The sequence below is a fragment of the Triticum dicoccoides genome, chromosome 7B, assembly GCF_002162155.2.
Source record: "Triticum dicoccoides isolate Atlit2015 ecotype Zavitan chromosome 7B, WEW_v2.0, whole genome shotgun sequence".
NCBI lineage: Eukaryota > Viridiplantae > Streptophyta > Magnoliopsida > Poales > Poaceae > Triticum > Triticum dicoccoides.
Window position 1 is genome coordinate 218,411,714 of NC_041393.1, and position 20,220 is coordinate 218,431,933.

Here is a 20,220-nt window from a genome sequence, read left to right on the forward strand (position 1 = left end):
TTTAGCTAAATAATGTGATGGGCCGGTTTTAAACGGGTACCCTGGGTATTTTGTGTAGAATTTTTCCTTGGAGTCCTAATTATGCTTGGGCACTAAAATATGAAAATCATGCTAAAGTTCGTTTCCATTCTTTTTTCTGAGCAGAATGGACCCAGTGCGAAAATTTTCTTGGAAAATTTATGTGCCCCAAATAATATTAATAATGATAAAGTTTTATTAATGAGAAGTTGTGCGTTGTTATGGGCCGAATAATGTACTTTAGGCATTTTATATGCATTTTTTAGTGCATTTGTTAAGTTTCTAATAATGTTATGCACTAATAAGTTTGAAATTGCCTATAATTATGTTTAAATGATGTTTAAATTTTCTGAATAAAATAAAACTAATAAAAAACAATTTGGACAATTTAATTTGAATTAATGTTGATTCCATTTTATGCTGGTCACCTTTCTAGTATCATTTCAATGATGAAATTAATGTGAATCTCATTAAAGTTTCTAAAAAATAATTTGGAATTTTTATTTGAGTGTAAATTTTTATGTTGATGCCATTTTTGGCATTTCTTTATGATGTTATCACTACTAATGTACTAAGGCCAACTTGAGGAAAATGTTGATGGTTGCGTGGTGCGTTTTTCCGCTCTGCACTATGCATCTAATAATGTTGGGGTAATGTGCTTGTTCAGAAAAACTAAAGTTTATGGTTGGTGCATTTTATAATATATAATGCATTGTAAATAAGCATGTAATGACCGAGAATGGTTATGATTGATTCTCCAAGCAAAGTAAATTTGTTCAGTGAATTTTAGTGTAATATCATGGTCATTATATGACATTTGTTGATCAAAATATTCTAAAGTTATTATTGTCATTTATTTGACATCCCAGAGTTACCAAATTTTAATATTTGGTGAATCTTGATGTCATTTGATGTCCAAATTTTATTTGGAAAATCTTATATATCCGAACAATAATATGGATGTCATTTTCACTATGATTGTCAAGCTTGATGTTTACTTGGTGGCTATGACATTTTGTTTCCATGTTAATTCCGATGTCATTTTTTATATGTCATTCAGAATTTTAGTGGTAATTTGACACTTATATCAATGTTATTATCACTGTGAACATTAGTTAATGTCAAAAGGCATCATTATGTTACTTTATGCTAATGTTGCGACTCTTTATTTAGCCAAAGTTCTTCATGATCATTATGTGATTTTATTTCTTTGAAATCAAAATGGAACCAACGAGAAGTTATGATTAGAGATTTAGTGAGGAAATGTTTTAATGGCATATGGTGATATTCTGACCAACGTTGATTATTTTCATGTGTCTTGTATGAATAAATAATGCTCTTCTCCATTTTATGCCGAATGGTGAAATGGATTAGAATAACAATTAAGCATCTACTTAATTCATCTCATTCGATGGTTAATTCGTGATTGATGTTGTATTACAATGTTCATAAAGTTTCCTCCCATTTTTTCAGTAATGAAAATTAATGATGATGCTAAACTTTTGCTTCGGCATAGACGAACCTTATGTAAATAACTTTCCCACGTGGAGAGTAGAGATCATTTTCTCATGCAAGGAATCTCTCATGGTTTTTGCCACTAGTGTTGAAGGATGTTAATCACGATGTTAATGTAGACATTGGGAGATATCTCAAGATACATGTGCCATCATGCACATTACTAATGCAAAGGAGGTTAAAGCCAAAACTATTGGATTTATTCCACTAGCTTTCGGACATGACTTAATTCTTCATCTTATTGATGATGTTTGTTAATGATCCTAGTTATTGGAGAACCCTAATTTTGTCTCTCGAACACATGGCATGATTTTGTATGTTATTAAGTCAACTCCAATTATGTAATGTTAGTCCCACTCTAGGGTGAGACAATTTATGTTTTGACTGAATGAGTCATTCGTAAAGATTATGTGATATGTTATAATTAAATATGTAAGAGAAGTGTAAGAGACCTCATCGAAGTTATGGTTTCAAACCACATTTCGAGGGGGGGAATGGAAGTCTCGTTTAATATGAGACATCACGTTCACTTCTCCTACTTAGATCATGTAAAACTAAGTAAAATATATGCATTAATTCTCTAATTAAGATGGAACCAACGAGAAGTCTTGGTTGGAGAATGTATGAAAAGCACACACTAATATCGGTTCTCTAATTAAGATGCAACAAGCCTTATTTAGAAGAATGGATGAAAGACACTCCCTTTATTATGTTAATGTGTACTTAATCCCTTATGAGAATTATGAAGCACACATGAATGTCAAGTGCAAGCTTGCTAATCTAATGTTGATTATGATGTGACTCATGGTTATATTTCTGACCAACGTCGTTTATAATCATGTATCACACTTCACTAAAGTGGCAAGTTTGTCAGTATGACGCGGCTCATGGTTGTATTTCTGACCAACGTCGTTTTATAATCATGTGTCACAACTCATGAAGTTTTTTTCCATCTTCTGCCCAATGGTGTTGTGGTTTAGAGCTGAGATGATTGTCACAAGATTTTGGATTTATTTTCCCATCTTCTAAAGTGATTATCAGGGAACTTGGAGTGTATGAACATGAATCTTAAGAATAACTCTATTTGATCTTTGTTCATATGCATCAGGCAAGTTGAGAATCAGTTCCTAATGCAACACTTAGTATTGAGCCTTAACAGTTTCCATATGATTGATAATGTGCGTGAATTATCATCTTAGCGTCTTCTTGCCGTATAGGATGAAAATTGTGAGCTCTAATGATGTAACTCAGTAGAGTTTTCTCAGTAAGTTGTTGTGACGCTTGTTTTATTATTACAACATGCTCTTGTGTTGGCTTAGTTAAAGAAAATGTATGTATGACTCAACCGTAAGGTTTCGCTATGAAGATAAAGTTGACATAAGGCATGTTGTTCAAAGAAATACAATTATGAAATAAGATGAGCGTTGGGATACCCATACCATAAGTCTAGGGGGAGTAAGCTCGCTACCTTGTGAAGATGGAATATTTCTTTTCTTTTTTTGTGTGAGCCAAGAAATTTCTATCTTATATTTATGAGTATGAGTCTTGGTGATTCCTCATATTCTGCTTGTATTGAGTTTCATCAAGATATTGGTCCAAAAGGAGTATAAGTCTTATTATGATGACATACCTTAATAGAGTGCGAAAGAAAAATGATTATGTACTAGTACTCCATCTCACATGCTATTAAAGTTAAAGGTGATAACATCATAGTGTCCAAGGAACCATTATAAACTGATCAGATAATGTCGGTTCCTTATGCTTCAGCTGTCAGAAGCCATATGAGTATTCAAGTATGAATGTGCCCTATTTGTGGTCGGGATAATTGGCAAATATACAATTAAGTTCAGAAATGGACCACTGGAAAAGCCGCCAAAAATCTTGCGCATATGCAAGGCAATAAAGTTTTACATGCTCACTAATAAGAAGTCTAATAACCTTGATATTCTGGGTTATTCATACATAGGTTCTGCGAGATGTGTGGATATTAAAGTTTCCATGTTATGTTGCATCCTCACTCTCGCATATGGAGCTATGTCGTGGAAAAGCTCCATAATGACACTGATGGCATTAGAAATAATGCACTTAATTATGTGGCATGTTAAGAGCCTACTAGGCAGGTTGTATCTCAAGATATTTTATTCCGGAAATTATGGTGGTAGACAACATTTTTATTAACCACCAACTCCACTATGAACACGCAATTTTCTATGCGAGTAACGATAAGTTAAATGGTGTTGCCAAAACCATTGACAATATGTTTAGTGTTGTGAAAGATAGAATCCAGGATCAAGCTATTGAAGTTGAGCGTATGAGTACGTTTGAATGTTTTACGGATCCGTTTTGTGACGCCCCCGATTCAGTCGTACACTAATCATGCACGCAAATGTGTACGATCAAGAGCAGGGACTCACGGGAAGATATCACAACACAACTCTAAAAGTAAAATAAGTCATACAAGCATCATATTACAAGCCAGGGGCCTCGAGGGCTCGAATACAAGTGCTCGAACATAAACGAGTCAGCGGAAGCAACAATATCTGAGTATAGACATAAGGTAAACAAGTTGCCATAAGATGGCTAGCAAAACTGGGATACAGATCGAAAGAGGCGCAGGCCTCCTGCCTGGGATCCTCCTAACTACTCCTGGTCGTCGTCAGCGGCCTGCACGTAGTAGTGGGCACCTCCAGTGTAGTAGGAGTCATCGTCGACGGTGGCGTCTGGATCCTGGGCTCCAAAGTCTGGTTGCGGCATCCGGGAAGAAGAGGAAAAAGGGGGAAAAGAGGGGGCAAAGCAACCGTGAGTACTCATCCAAAGTACTCGCAAGCAAGGATCTACACTACATATGCATGGGTATATATGTAGAGAGGCAATATCGGTGGACTGGACTGCAGAATGCCAGAATAAGAGGGGGATAGCTAGTCCTATCGAAGACTACGCTTCTGGCAGCCTCCGTCTTGCAGCATGTAGAAGAGACTAGATTGAAGTCCTCCAAGTAGCATCGCATAACATAATCCTATCCGGCGATCCTCCCCTCATCGCCCTGTGGAAAAGCGATCACCGGGTTGTCTCTGGAACTTGTCCGGGTGTGTTTTATTAAGTATCCGGTTCTAGTTGTCATAAGGTCAAGGTACAACTCCGGGTCGTCCTTTTACCGTGGGACACGGCTATTCGAATAGATAAACTTCCCCGCAGGGGTGCACCACATAACCCAACACGCTCGATCCCCTTTGGCCGGACACACTGTCCTGGGTCATGCCCGGCCTCGGAAGATCAACACGTCGCAGCCCCACTTAGGCACAACAGAGAGGTCAGCACGCCGGTCTAAATCATATGCACGCAGTGGTCTGGGCCCATCGCCCATTGCACACCTGCACGTTGCAAACGCGACCGGTGAGCAGACCTAGCAACCTCCATTACAAAGGAAGTTGCGTTACGCGGTCCAACCCGGTGTGCGCGGCTCAGTCGCTAACGTCAAGAAGGCTTCGGCTGATACCACGACGTCGAGTGCCCATAACTGTTCCCGCGTAGTTGGTTAGTGCATATAGGCCAGTGGCCAGACTCGGATCAAATACCAAGATCTCGTTAAGCGTGTTAGTATGAAGCAACCGCAAACGCCGACCAGGGCCAGGCCCACCTCTCGCCTAGGTGGTCTCAACCTGCCCTGTCGCTTCGCCACAAAGTAACAGTCGGGGGCCGTCGGGAACCCAGGCCCACCTCTACCGGGATGGAGCCACCTGTCCTTTCAGCCCCCATATCCGAATCACTTGCGGGTACTCAACGAGCCGACCCGACTTTAGTCACCATCTGTATAGTGTGTATATATGTATAGTATATACCCGTGATCACCTCCAGAGTGATCACAACCCGATAGTATAGCAAGGTAGACTGACAAGAATGTAGGGCCAATGATGATAAACTAGCATCCTATACTAAACATTTAGGATTGCGGGTAAGGTATCAACGACTGTAGCAACAATGACAGGCTATGCAATAGAATAGAAGTAACCGAACAGTAACATGCTACACTACTCTAATGCAAGCAGTAGAGAGAAGAATAAGTGATATCTGGTGATCAGGGGGGGCTTGCCTGGTTGCTCTGGCAAGGAGGGGTCGTCAACTCCGTAGTCGAACTGGGCAGCAGCAGCGTCGGTCTCGTAGTCTACCGGAGAGAAGAGGGGGAAGAAACAATAAATACAATGCAAACATAAGCATGACCATGCATGACATGACAATGAGCGTTGCTAGGTGTGCCCTAACGCGGTAGTAGGTGATACCGGCGGAAGGGGGAAACATCCGAGAAAGTATCCCCGATGTTTTGCGTTTTCGGACAGGTGAACCGAAGGTGAAATGTTGCAGGTTCGCTATGCCAGGGACGTGTGGCTGACGAACGGGCTGAGCATTCGAATTTGTCTCGTCATTCTGAGCAACTTTCATGTACAAAGTATTTTCATACGAGCTACAGATTATTTTATATTAATTTAAAAATATTTAATCCATTTTTAGAATTAAAAGAATTAATTTAATTAGAAAAATGTAATTATGACGTCAGCGTGATGTCAGCATGATGTCATCAGTCAACCGTTTGTTGACTGGGTCAACAGACGTGTGGGTCACGTTTGTCATTGACTAAGACTAACTAATCACGATTAATTAGTTTAATTAAGTGGTTAGGTTAATTAAACAAAATTAGTTAAGTTAATTAATTCTTTGATTAATAAATAAATATTTTTATTTTATTTTTTTATTCTTTTAATTTCCCCTTTTTTAAGTTTTGGGGCATGGCGCCCCCTAGTCAGTGGCTATGGGGGAGGCTAATGGGCGCACGGGCGACGAGTTACGGGCGCGGTTTGAGCGCCCAAATGGGCGCAGCGGGGCAAGGCCACGAGGGCACATCAGAGGTCGTGGGGCATGCGCGACTGGATGCGCGAGTGGTGGGACGGCTGAAGCGGGAGCAGGGCGCGGCCCGGGCGAGCCGCGAGGCACCGGAGCGTGCAAGTAGGTGCGGGACAGGGGCGGCAGCGGCCAGCGCCATCCGGAGGCGGGGCCAGGGCGGGCTGCAGCGGGGCTTGGGCCCGGCCGAAGCTCGGCGTGGGTGCGGGACGAACACGACACGAGTAGTGAGGCTAGGCAGCGGCATGGTGAGCGCGAGCGGGAGCACGAGGCACGGCGAATTTTACAAGGGATGCTGCTGGGCGCAATGGCGCGATGGTGAGCGGGTGCGAGGGCGCAGCACTAACACAAACGGGAGCAGAGGAGGAGAATGGAGGAGGCGAGGTGCTCACGTGCGACGTGAGAAGGGGAGGCGTCAGGCTTGACGCTGTCCGGCGGGGAGGAGGACGAGGACGAGCGACGAAGGTGAGGCGGGGAAGCGATGAGCGATAGCGTCGGGGGCGGCTTCGGGGCGACGTGGCAGCAGCGGGGCGGTGCCGGCAACATGGTGGTGGTCGGCGACGGCGTCAGGGCGCTCGGGGCGGGGCTGGCGGCTGTGCAGGTCGAAGGAGGAGGCGGCGATGTAAGGGGGTCAGAGGTGAGGGGCTCGCCGACCAGAGCAGCGGCAGGGCCGCAGAGGTGGTCGGAGCAGGGCAAGGAGGGTGCGTGTGAGCGGTATCCGGGTGCAGGGTCTCTTGCTCCTCTCTGCTCTCTTTCTGGCGGCGCGAGGAGGGATGTGGGGATTATAGCTGGCCAAACGGGCCGGCCCGGCCCGGCACGGCCCATCCTAATCGTGCCTGGCACGGCCCGGCCCGCCTAGGCACGATTATTATACGGGCCGTGCCGTGCCAGCCCGCGTGCTGCAGCCTGCAGCCCAGGCACGGCCCGTATGCTAATCGGGCCGACCCACCGGCACGCCAGGCCCACTAATCTACCTCCTATTTTGCGCACTGGGCGTTTTTTAGCCTACTTTTACGTGTTGGCCCATATTAGGATACATAAAAAATATAAAAAAGTTAATCGGGCCGTGCCGTGCCGGCCTGCGTGCTCGCCCTTCAGGCCCAGGCACGGCCCATGGCGTGCCGCGTGCCGGGCATGGCCCGTTTAGCACGTGCCGTGCCATGCCAGGCCCGTGCCATGCCAGTCGTGCTACCGGGCCGTCCCAACTATCCCGGCCCGTTTGGCCAGCTATAGTGGGGATCGATCGGGTCAAGTGGGGATCAAGAGATGAGGGTTTAGGGTTAGATAGGGAGGCGGCTGGGAGTGGGCTGGGCCATGTGAACACTAGAGCCCACTTGGGCTGGCTAGTTTATGCCTTTTTTGCATTTTCTTTTCAGTTTTCATCTTTACTCTCAGCTTTGCATTTTATTTTATTCCAAATGACTTTGTTCACATCAAAACTTGGCACATAATTACTAGGTATTATTTTGCTACGGACTAATTTGTAGGTCAAATAATGTTGATGTCAACATGATAATTGATTAGGGGAATTTATACTAAAATTCAAACATTTTAGTTTTATAGATTGAAGAAATAATTATCTGACTTGTCTTTGGAATTTGAATTTGACCACGATTTTCATCAAGTGGCAAAATGGCTTAGTAAAACATGATGACCTGACACATTAGGGTGAGGTTACTGTAGCTTGATTATCCGGGCGTCACAATTCTCCTCCACTACAAGAAATCTCGTCCCGAGATTTAGGAGGGGGAGTAATGGGGAAGAACAGGTTACGAAATTCTAACGATTCTCCTCGGTCTTGGTTGCTCTCTTGAAGAGGTCGATCCATTACGTTCATGTCTTCATTTCTCTACTTCAAGTCACCATGATCAAGTTTTCATCCTTTCTTCGGGATCTCCATCGTCCTACGAACGCGACCAAGGGGAAAAATTTCGGAAGAACGCATCTCCACAAAGCTGGGCATCTGACGGTGAACTCAATGGGAAATACACAAGGTACCCCATGAGTTGTATTTCAGTGAATTCGTTGAGTGCAACATACAATGGTACCAAAGTTTCAAATGGGTAGGCAATCATTCGATGACTAGACAGAAGCTGGAATGGGGGTTTGAACAATGAGAATAACATGGTGTTTGATTCCAAGATGAATAATGGTAAAGCATTCAGCTCGTGAATCACATACGAAGCCAGGTGCAAAGGATACATTAGAATTCGGGTTATAAAGAAGAGTCAGGTTTCGATCCAGTGGACTTGTGGGTTATGGGCCCACCATGTGGGTTGAAAGTAGGAAGGGTGGTGACATCTTGCACAGCTGCGACAGGGAGGCATGTCAGTGAATAGCTTGTCAGCTATGCCGGCAACAAAGTCGGTACCAAGGACGGGGAACGAAGAGAGCAATTTTCCCGCTTATTGAATGAGGCGAACCAATTGGCAAAGTTATCACCCATCGGTGGTTACCGGAATGTCATCAACAATAGTAACAGGGTCTTACAGATAGAGTGGTACAACAAGGTGCCTACCTAAGCAGGGAATTATCTCTACTCAATTAAGTCAGATTCAGGAAAGGTTAAACAAAAAAATGGAAAGGAAAACGCGATTATCAGAGTAAACAGAACAATGGAAAGGAAAATTGTGTTTACACACAATTATTAGGAGTATACCCTTCCCATGTACAAGCAGAACATGGCATACAGGGTAGGAGAGCAAGTCCCCAACCATTCAGATAAGATGCAAGGATTAATCAAGATGTTACCCATACAATGGTGTTTGGATAACTGACCAAGAAACATTTAGCATCGCGCCTCCAAAGTTCTTGTTGATGAGTGGGGTATCATAGTCATGCTTCGAGGTAGCAATCATATGGTGTATCAATCAAGGGCCAGACTTTGGATACACAAATGATCCATCAGGAGCAACTTATAAAATAAGTCTTACGATTTCCTCCAGGAAGAATGGTTATCCTTGCAAAAGAAATTATAATGATAGGTCCTCCAGCCAAGGGGGTGCTAGGCATGCCATCATATTACTAGGTCATCAAAGGACCAACATCATAACTCCTGGAAAGTTGTCCCAACCATCATATCTGACCGAGATTCAGATGCAATTGGTGTCATGATACCTCAGACTCAGGATGTCCGAGAAGAAAAGGTGCAACACAAATCGGTGAAATGACATTGCAAGATTCTACGGAAATGAACTATGGGAGCGGGTTCCTGAAACAATAGTTCATCATTACACCAAGGAGGGGATGAGGGGTGGCTAATGGGCTCAGCAACAATTCATCAAGAATTCCAAACGGAGGGATTTCCACAATAATGTGAACAAGAAGATGACACTTGTCAATTCAAATGATATAATGTCGTATGCTCGAGGAAAACATACACCATCAATCATTAGTTGAAAGGTGTGCCCGAAATATGGCCTTAGGCAGCAAGATCAATGTTAGAGTGACGATTCAATAACCAACAGTCTAAGAATGAACTGTCGGTCGTTAACTTCTAAGCAATAGGGTTGGTAGAAGTACAGAACTCAAACAACATCGTTAGCATATTGGTATCCTGGTTAAAAACAACACGAGGACCAAGGAAGAATGGTGATGGTGAGAAGTATCCTCATAACGAGAATTTCTAAGAGGTGGAGCAATCCCCACAACCTTCTCAACATAAAAGACAGTAATACTTTAAGGCAGAACAGAACACTAGCTGGAGAGCAAGTTGTATTCATAATATGGACACGTTCGCGATGAAAGGAAGTCAAGGGTGTTGTCGATGATAATAAAAAATCATCGAGGGCAAGGAGGGAATTTCTCATCATGAACACAGTTGACATCTCGGAAGAAGTCAAAGTGTTGAAGGTGATCCAACACATTTGCCGGGAGGTTTCAAGAAGATGCAATCAAACAACAATGGCAACAAGCAAAGAAATGACGAAGTGGCAAGTTATATGATCAATATATAAGATGCAAGCTCGGAACCAAAGTTGCCTTTCAAGACAAGCAACATGATGTTGAAAGCTCGAAGTAAGTCGTGCTCACACACTAAAGAATCCGTGCACCAGAGAAGGACGAGGTAGCACAGTTAAAGATAGCAAGATCAGGATGCAGCTGATAGTCTAGGAATGACCAGATTGGGTTTAGAATTTCCGAGTAAAAATACTAGGGGTATTTGATTTGTAGTGGGAAATAATTTCACTAGTCGGTGTCCTCGGTTGACAACAATCCAGAACCCGTAGAGTGATTACGACAAGGAAAGACATTACTTCAACAAAGTTAGTAAGATTTGGTGCAATGGCCAGACATCTTCGAGATACCAGGGGGTAATACTCGAAGGTAGAACATGATAGAAGTAGAACTAGGTCATTGACCTATGATAGTAGATACTTCGACCTTGCCAAAAATAGACGAGGCACTGGAATGAATTCCCATCAGATATATCAGATCAGGACAGCATGGTCGGAACCATACCTGTAAGGAATCAATTTCAAGAATACCGAAAGAATCATACAGTTGGATAATCATTTTGCAAGAAGCTTCCGAGACTGTCTACATCATTTTCATGGGCATGAACACAAAGTTCAAGGTCGACTCTCACTTCTTTAATGCATATCATTTCATTCACCTCTCGCTTTGATAAAAGTGCAGTGTTGGAATTTTATCTGGTAGAACACCAGAAGAGTATGACTTGTGAAAACTTTCGGGTTCTCGCGGATTAGGGGAAGGCTTAGGTTCTACCCCTCAGGCATCATAGTAACATATACCACAAGTTTCAAAAGTAAATACACAAGCTCGAAAGCAGAGCATGGTTGGCCGAGCAGAGGATACAGTTTACCAAAGGCACTATGTATTAGGGGAAGAACTCACAAGGTGATTGAATATGAAGGGCACTGTCGGATAACAATCCAATAATGGATCAGGCGATCCACAACGGAGCTGATGTGAGTATCGGTACTCACTCAGAGGAAGAAAGAATGCAGAGGCATCAGATTCAAGAATCACGTGATTAGTCTGATGCTTAAATAGAAAGAAATTATGGTTTCCAATACGAAGGATCAGAAGCAGACGCTTTGATCAAGGATGGATAAGTTTGTCGGCGTTCTGGGAACGGGTGTCCCCAGACTTGCCTGCCTGCGGCCTGCAGCGTGGCTCAACAGTGGCTCAGTACGGCCCGTCTTCATCAACCAAAGCTCAAGACCCTTGTGAGGGACCAAGCCTTGTGGGGCGGACGACACAAGGCCTCCTCAGGGGCGGCCTCACCAGGCAGGCTCGCGAGGAGGCGGAGAGATCAAGACAAGGGGTACCTCGCGAGGTTCCCATGACGCAAGCCATGACGATCAAGACCAGGAGTGTAACATCCCAAATTTCCAATTTGGAATGTTATACATAGATCATCTTTGCAAATCATATTTTAATTGCATTTTTCTCGATCCTAGAAATTCTACGCAACTCAAGGACCCACGGAGAGAGTTGGGAATTTTGTTATTTTCATATTTGAGTTTTCTCAAATTTTGAAAATAGGATCATTTGATTTTATTTATTTTATCTTCAATTATTTCTACTATGAAAATATGAGAGAGGGAATAAATGACTTTCTCAAAATAAAGAAATATTGAGGATTTGATAATAAAAGCAAATAAGATTTTATTTTGGAGTTTATTGCTATTTTATTTGAATTTAGGAAAAATGCGTGTTTTTCAAAATTGCATTTAGGCCCCAAATAAATGTTCATCTTGTCCGGCTTGATTTTAGAAGTCGGGGAAAATTCATTTCAGGATTTTTGGAGTCCGTTTAGTATTTCTTTTATTTGTTTTTCTGCGTGTAATGTTTTAAAAAAACGAACCGACCTACCGGGCCGTGTCCGTCCCGGACTCCTGGCCCGGCCGGCCTTATAAGCCGGGAGGCCTGAGCCGCCGAGCCCCCCCAAACCCTAGCCCCACACCGATCCCGTCGCCGTCGCTAGCCACCGCCGCGACGCCGCCGAGTCCCGCCGCCGCCGGAGCCCCGCGCCGCTGAGCCGCCGCCGCCCGCCGCCGGAGCCCGCCATCACCGGAGCCGCCGCCGTCCCGTCGCCGAGGTAGCCACCGGATCTGCCGCCGGTTTTTTTCCGGTTAACCGTCGTTCTTTTTAGAACCCGCGGTTTATTTTTTTAATAGATCGGTTTTATATTTTTTCCCCGGTTTAGTTATTTAGCGGACGCCCGTCCGTACGTTCGTTTTAACGAACGGTTTTCATTTTTTTCCGCAGACAGCGAACGTTCGTTCGTTAGCCTGTTCGTCCATTTTCTTTTTCTCGGATTTTCCGCGATTATTTCTGATCGCGATTTCTGATCCGATTTTCATTTTAGTATATCTTTTCGCTCGTTTATCCCAATCAGGCGATTCAAGCGCCTAGAGTTTCGTCTCGAAACCCTCTTTCCGTTTAACCAACTCAAACAAGTTTTTGCTACTGTAAAATTTGACTTAGGTCCAGATTAGTAAACGAAGCTTGTTTCTTTCGCCGTTTGACTTTCGTTGCTTCGTTTGATTTGATTCTTTTTGCAAACCGGAGTTCTTAAGTTGAACTTTCTGGTTAGATCTCTTATTTGAGTTTTACTTGTGCATTAGATGGGTGCTTATTGTATGCTTGTTTGTTTGCGATAGAGTACCCGGAGTGCGCCGCTTGCTACTTCGAATCTCTAGGTTTCACGGATCATCAGCAAGGCAAGTAACACTTTGATCATACCTCTTTACTACCCAGTTTTATTGCATTTAGATCAATCCTCAAATAATTGCATGATTAGGATCTGATTAATATGTGGGTTTTGGGAAGTAGATGAGGTAGAACCTATTACCTGTTTATTATCAAACCTTTGGGAGTTACTTATACGTTTGCTTATATTGCCATGCTATGCTAGTAGACGTGGACTGGGTGAGTGTATCCATGACAGATGTGAGATTGTTTAAATTTAATGGTTTACTTAAGGTGGCAACTTAAATTCACATCTGGGTGGATTGAGGCACCTGGGGAACCCAGTGTTGCGTGTATTTTTGGAAATCCCGGGGTACCATGTGATTCTCCTATGGACCGACACCCAGGCTCAAAGGGATCATGAGATTATTCATGCTAGAAACTTCCGTGTGCAGCCACAAGCTAATATGGGCTCTAGCATAGTTGATTAAGTTGCGTGAGCTCTTGAAGAGGTAGACTAACAGATGTAGGGGATGTAGGTTGGTACGGTCTATCCGGAGTAGAGAGTTAATGCTTCTAAAAGACCGTGTCTTGGTCATCCGTTTCTCAAACACCATGTAGTGCGAGAAATCAAGCGGAGGAGATCGAGTCTTGCGGGGAGAAGTGCGCAAACCCTGCAGAGTGTAAAACTAATCATGGTTATCCGTGTCCCCGGTTATGGATGTTTTGAGTATCTAGTACTTGGATTATCATGTGAATCTCATCATGTTACTTAATTAATATTGTTGGGTTTTAATGATGATGCTTAATTGGGATTGAGAATGCTGTCAACCATTCTCAATGTTTAACAACCACCATGATAGTTAAATAAAATTTATTCCTTTGCAGTAGGGAAAAATTGGCTTTATGCAAAACTGTAACCATAGAGCTTTCCACCAGCCATATATGCATGTAGTATAGCATTATTCTTTCATTACTCTCTATGTGTTACATTGCCAGCATATTCCATGTGCTGACCCATTTCGGGCTGCAACGTTCATGCTGCAGACTTTTCAGACGACGAGTAAGGAGTTTTTAGGTCATGGTTCTGTACTCAGTGATGCCGTTGGAGTTGATGGACTCGCTTATTTTCCAAGCCTTCCGCTGTTATCGTTATTACATGGCCTTAAGCCATATTATTGGTAATAAATTCTCTTTTGAGACATTCGATGTAATAAGTGTGTGATTGCTACTCTGTTATAAATCCTTCAAGTACTGTGCATGTCAGCATTACCGATCTAGGGATGACACTGATACATAGAGATCAGACTGTTTGAGGTCTGGTCGCTACAAGATGGTATCAGAGCACACGCTGACTGTAGGACATGACCACTAAGATAAAACCCTAGATCACTACTCTCTCTTCTCACTTCTGACTCCTCATCTTTTCTACTCTTTTAGGATGGCGGATGCAAGGAACAAGTTCACGCAACCGGATGAAGATACACCCTTTGGACGCCACTTGAAGGAAGTCAATAGATACCTGAACATCGGAGTACCAAGCTTCATCGGGACCTACATCGCCACTTTACCTGAAGAAGAGCACTGGATGATTCAAGGTCAAGTTATAGGAAGAACGTTCATGCCAGTCACTGAGCCCATAGAGTTTTCCTTTGATGCACCAACCTGGAGTCTAGGAAAGAGCATGGCAGCTCACATCACCATGGGACGCATTGGAGAAGTTTACCACAAGGATCTCAAGGATACAATCTACCAGATTTGTGGGCGTCGAGATGAGCAATGGGAGATGATCAGCACCAGGAAGGATAGACCAATTGCAGCTTTCATCCAGGAGTTGAACCAGCACATAAGACGCCAGGAGAACCAGATGTGCATCGGCATGATGGATCTGAAGAAGGCATTGACCAAGATCACGGAGCTGGAGGAAGAACTCAAGTCTACGCGTGATGGATATGAGGAGGAAATGACGACACTAGTAGAGAAGAATGATGATCTGAAGAAGAAGCTAAAAGTATTCATGGGATTTCCCACAACTGGAGGAGAAGACGATGATTGCACTTGCCTGGAGAACTACATCATCATCGACGACACCGACTCGGACCCAGATGATAGTGATGATGACTATGTTGATGAAGCTGTAGCAGATATCATGGAGTCTTCATCGGAGCAGTTTTTCTAGTCGACCAGCATAATAGTAGTAGTATTCCCCCATGTATATAGTATAGTCCGAGCACTTTTGTAACGATAGTTAGACCGATGTATGCCCTTGTTTGATTTGATTGAAGTGATATTGTTTGCTTTTCTCTCATGTGCATATGGGTAGTGTTTTCTCTCTAGACCTCATTCTATTCTATTTTCTCATCTTTTCTAAACCCTCAGATGCCTTCGAGACGTGACAATGGATTTGCTTTCCCACCGGAGCTCACCCAATTGATCCAGCAGTAGAATGCATTGATGCAAATACTAGTCCAGAATCAGAATCAGGGGAACAACAACAACAACAACAAGAACAACCCACCACTACCACCACCACCTGTTGACCACTTAGCCCGTTTCTTGAGGTTGAATCCGCCGGTGTTCTCCAATAGCACCGAGCCGATAGTTGCAGATGATTGGCTCCACAAGATGGGAAGGGAGTTGACCACTGCAGGATGCATAGATGCGGAGAAGGTGCATTTTGCCGCACATTAGCTTGATGGACCCGCAGCATCATGGTGGGAGAATTTCACAGCCACGTATCCTATCGACACTGTCACATGGGATCAGTTTCAGCAGGCTTTTCATACTGCCCATGTTTCAGCAGGAGCAATGGCCATGAAGAAGCGTGAGTTTGGCAACTTACGCCAGGGAGGACGTACTGTTGGCCAGTATGTGGATGACTTTAGTAAGCTAGCACATTATGCCCCAGATGACGTTGCTACGGATGCAGCTAAGCAGGAGAAGTTTCTGGAAGGACTAAATGATGAGCTGAGTATGCAGTTGATGGTAGCAACCTTCAACAACTACCAGGAGTTGGTAGATAGAGCTCTTATGATTGAAGGGAAGCAGCAGCAGATTGACAGCCGCAAGAGGAAGTATGGACAAGGGAAGTACAATTCTGGAGCTCAGTAGAAGCCTCATTTTACCCTGAACTCGGGAGGACATTTTCAGCATACCTGAGGGAGTCCTGGATTAGGGGGTATCCGGATGGCCGGACTATGACCTTTGGCCGGACTCCCGGACTATGAAGATACAAGATTGAAGACTTCGTCCCGTGTTCGGATATGACTTTCCTTGGCGTGGAAGGCAAGCTTGGCGATTCGATATGAAGATCTCCTCCCATTGTAACCGACTCTATGTAACCCTAGCCCTCTCCGGTGTCTATATAAACCGGAGAGTTTTAGTCCATAGGACGAACAACAATCATACCATAGGCTAGCTTCTAGGGTTTAGCCTCTCTAATCTCGTGGTAGATCAACTCTTATACTACCCATATCATCAATATTAATCAAGCAGGAGTAGGGTTTTACTTCCATCGAGAGGGCCCGAACCTGGGTAAAAACATCGTGTCCCTTGTCTCCTGTTACCATCTGCCTAGACGCACAGTTCGGGACCCCCTACCCGAGATCCGCCGGTTTTGACACCGACATTGGTGCTTTCATTGAGAGTTCCTCTGTGCCGTCACCTTTAGGCCCGATGGCTTCTTCGATCATCAACCACGACGCGGTCCAGGGTGAGACTTTTCTCCCCGGACAGATCTTTGTATTCGGTGGCTTCGCACTGCGGGCCAATTCGCTTGGCCATCTGGAGCAGATCGAAAGCTACGCCCCTGGCCATCAGGTCAGATTTGGAAGCTTAAACTACACGGCCGACATCCGCGGGGACTTGATCTTCGATGGATTCGAGCCACGACCGAGCGAGCCGCACTGTCATGAGGGGCATGATCTAGCTCTGCCGCCGGACAGCGCCCGGAGCACCGCTCAGGCGTCCGCTCCGACCATTATCTCGGAGCCAACTGCGCCAGTCGGGGACGGACGGTTGGACGCCGCCCCAGGAGCCGCAATCTCTACGGCGATAGAGCCGAATACCAGCCTAGTCCTTTGTGAGACCTGTGACTCCAAGGTGCCGGACTCGGTTCCGGACTCTGGATCTTCCACACCCCTTCCGGTCGAACCCAATTGGGCTCCGATCATGGAGTTCACCGCCGCGGACGTCTTTCAGCACTCGCCCTTTGGCGACATCCTGAATTCACTAAAGTCTCTCTCCTTGTCGGGAGAGCCCTGGCCGGACTATGGTCAGCAAGGCTGGGATGCGGACGACGAAGAAATTCGAAACCCACCCACCACCCACTTCGTAGCCACTGTCGACGATCTAACCGACATGCTCGACTTCGACTCCGAAGACATCGACGGTATGGACGCCGATGAAGGAGACGACCAAGAACCAGCATCTATAGGGCACTGGAAAGCCACCTCGTCATATGACATATACATGGTGGACACCCCCAAAGCAGGGGATGGCGATGAAAAAACGGAGGACGACCCCTCCAAGAAGCAACCTAAGCGCCAACGTCAGCGGCGCCGCTCTAAATCCCGCCAAAGCAAAAACGACGAGTCTGGCACTGGAGACAACAACACCCCGGACAGTGCCGAAGACAACCCCCTCCAGCAGGATTCAGCGCAGGAGGACGGAGAAGCCAGCCCTCATGAGAGAGCGGCAGACAGGGAGGTCGAGGACGACAATTATATGCCTCCCTCCGAAGACGAGGCAAGCCTCGACGATGATGAATTCGTCGTGCCAGAGGATCCCGTCGAACAAGAGCGTTTTAAACGCAGGCTTATGGCCACGGCAAGCAGCCTCAAGAAAAAACAGCAGCAGCTTAGAGCTGACCAAGATTTGCTAGCCGACAGATGGACTGAAGTCGTGGCGGCCGAAGAGTATAAACTCGAACGCCCCTCCAAGAGCTACCCAAAGCGCAGGCTGCTACCCCAACTAGAGGAGGAAGCAACTAAACCTACATCACCAGCGTATGATGCGCCCGATCGGCCACCCCGTGGCCGCGACAGAGAGGCCTTTCGGCCCTCAACTCAAGCCGCACCCCGGCGCCGCTCAAAAAATACCAGAGCACGGGGAAACGCAACAGACCTGCGAGACATATTGGAGGATAAGGCAAGGCAAACAAGATCAATCTACAGATCGTGTGGGTGCCCCACGTCACGCGACGATAACCGTCATGCCGGATATGATAAATACGGCCAGGCCAAACACAATAGACAAAGCTCATCCGAGCTACGTCGTGATATAGCCCAGTACAGGGGCGCCGCACACCCACTATGCTTCACAGACGAAGTAATGGATCATCAAATCCCCGAGGGTTTCAAACCCGTAAACATTGAATCATACGATGGCACAACAGATCCTGCAGTATGGATCGAGGATTATCTCCTTCATATCCACATGGCCCGTGGTGATGATTTACACGCCATCAAATACCTCCCGCTCAAGCTTAAAGGACCAGCTCGGCATTGGCTTAACAGTCTGCCAGCAGAGTCAATTAGTTGCTGGGAGGACCTGGAATCGGCATTCCTTGACAACTTCCAGGGCACTTATGTGCGACCACCAGACGCCGATGACCTAAGCCACATAATCCAGCAGCCAGAGGAATCGGCCAGACAATTCTGGACACGGTTCCTAACCAAGAAAAACCAAATAGTCGACTGTCCGGACGCAAAGGCCCTTGCAGCCTTCAGGCACAACATCCGAGACGAATGGCTTGCCCGGCACCTAGGATAGGAAAAGCCAAAATCTATGGCAGCCCTCACGACGCTCATGACCCGCTTTTGCGCGGGAGAAGACAACTGGCTAGCTCGCAGCAATAACATAACCAAGAGCCCTGGCAACTCAGATACCAAGGACAACAATGGCAGGTCAAGTCGTAACAAGCACAAGCGCCGCATTAACGGCGATAATACTGAGGATACGGCAGTTAATGCCGGATTCAGAGGCTCTAAACCCGATCAACGGAAGAAGCCTTTCAAAAGAAACCCTCCGGGCCCATCCAGTTTAGACCGGATACTCGATCGCTCGTGCCAGATACACGGCACCCCCGAACAACCAGCCAATCACACCAACAGAGATTGTTGGGTGTTCAAGCAGGCAGGCAAGTTAAGTGCCGAAAACAGAGACAAGGGGCTGCATAGCGATGACGAGGTGGAGCCCCGGCCGCCGAACAACCAAGGACAGAAGGGCTTCCCCCCGCAAGTGCGGACGGTGAACATGATATACGCAACCCATATCCCCAAAAGGGAGCAGAAGCGTGCTCTCAAGGACGTCTATGCGTTGGAGCCAATCGCCCCAAAGTTCAACCCATGGTCCTCCTGCCCGATCACTTTTGATCGAAGGGACCACCCCACTAGCATTCGTCACGGTGGGTTCGCCACATTGGTCCTAGACCCAATCATTGACGGATTTCACCTCACCAGAGTCCTCATGGACGGCGGCAGCAGCTTGAACCTGCTTTACCAGGATACAGTGCGAAAAATGGGTATAGATCCCTCAAGGATTAAACCCACAAAGATGAACTTTAAAGGCGTCATACCAGGTGTAGAAGCCAGCTGTACAGGCTCAGTTACACTCGAAGTGGTCTTCGGATCCCTGGATAATTTCCGAAGCGAAGAGTTAATCTTCGACATAGTCCCTGTTGGGGATATGACTATTTGTGTAAGCCGCCCAGGAGGGGCCGGGTTACGCAAAGAGGATTCACCAGAGAGAAGCCCAAGACCAAAGTATGAAGATGGCGGTTCATAGAGAGCTTAAGGCCCACAGGCGACTTAAGGCCCGTTGTAGTAAAGCGCCATAGTAATATACTTGTATCATAAGGTAGACTTAACTAGTCACCGAGCCGGACATTGTGCATAAGCCGGCCGGGACTCTGTAAGCCGCAGGGCGTCAACCCGTGTATATAAGGGGACGACCCGCTGGCGGCTTAGGGCAATAAACAACTCATCGAGAGCCAGGCATAGCGTATCTCGCTCCCTGGTCATCGAAACATCAATACCAACCCAACTAGACGTAGGCCTTACCTTCACCGTAAGGGGCCGAACTAGTATAAAACCTCTCGTGTCCTTTGTCCCGATTAACCCCTTCAAGCTTCCT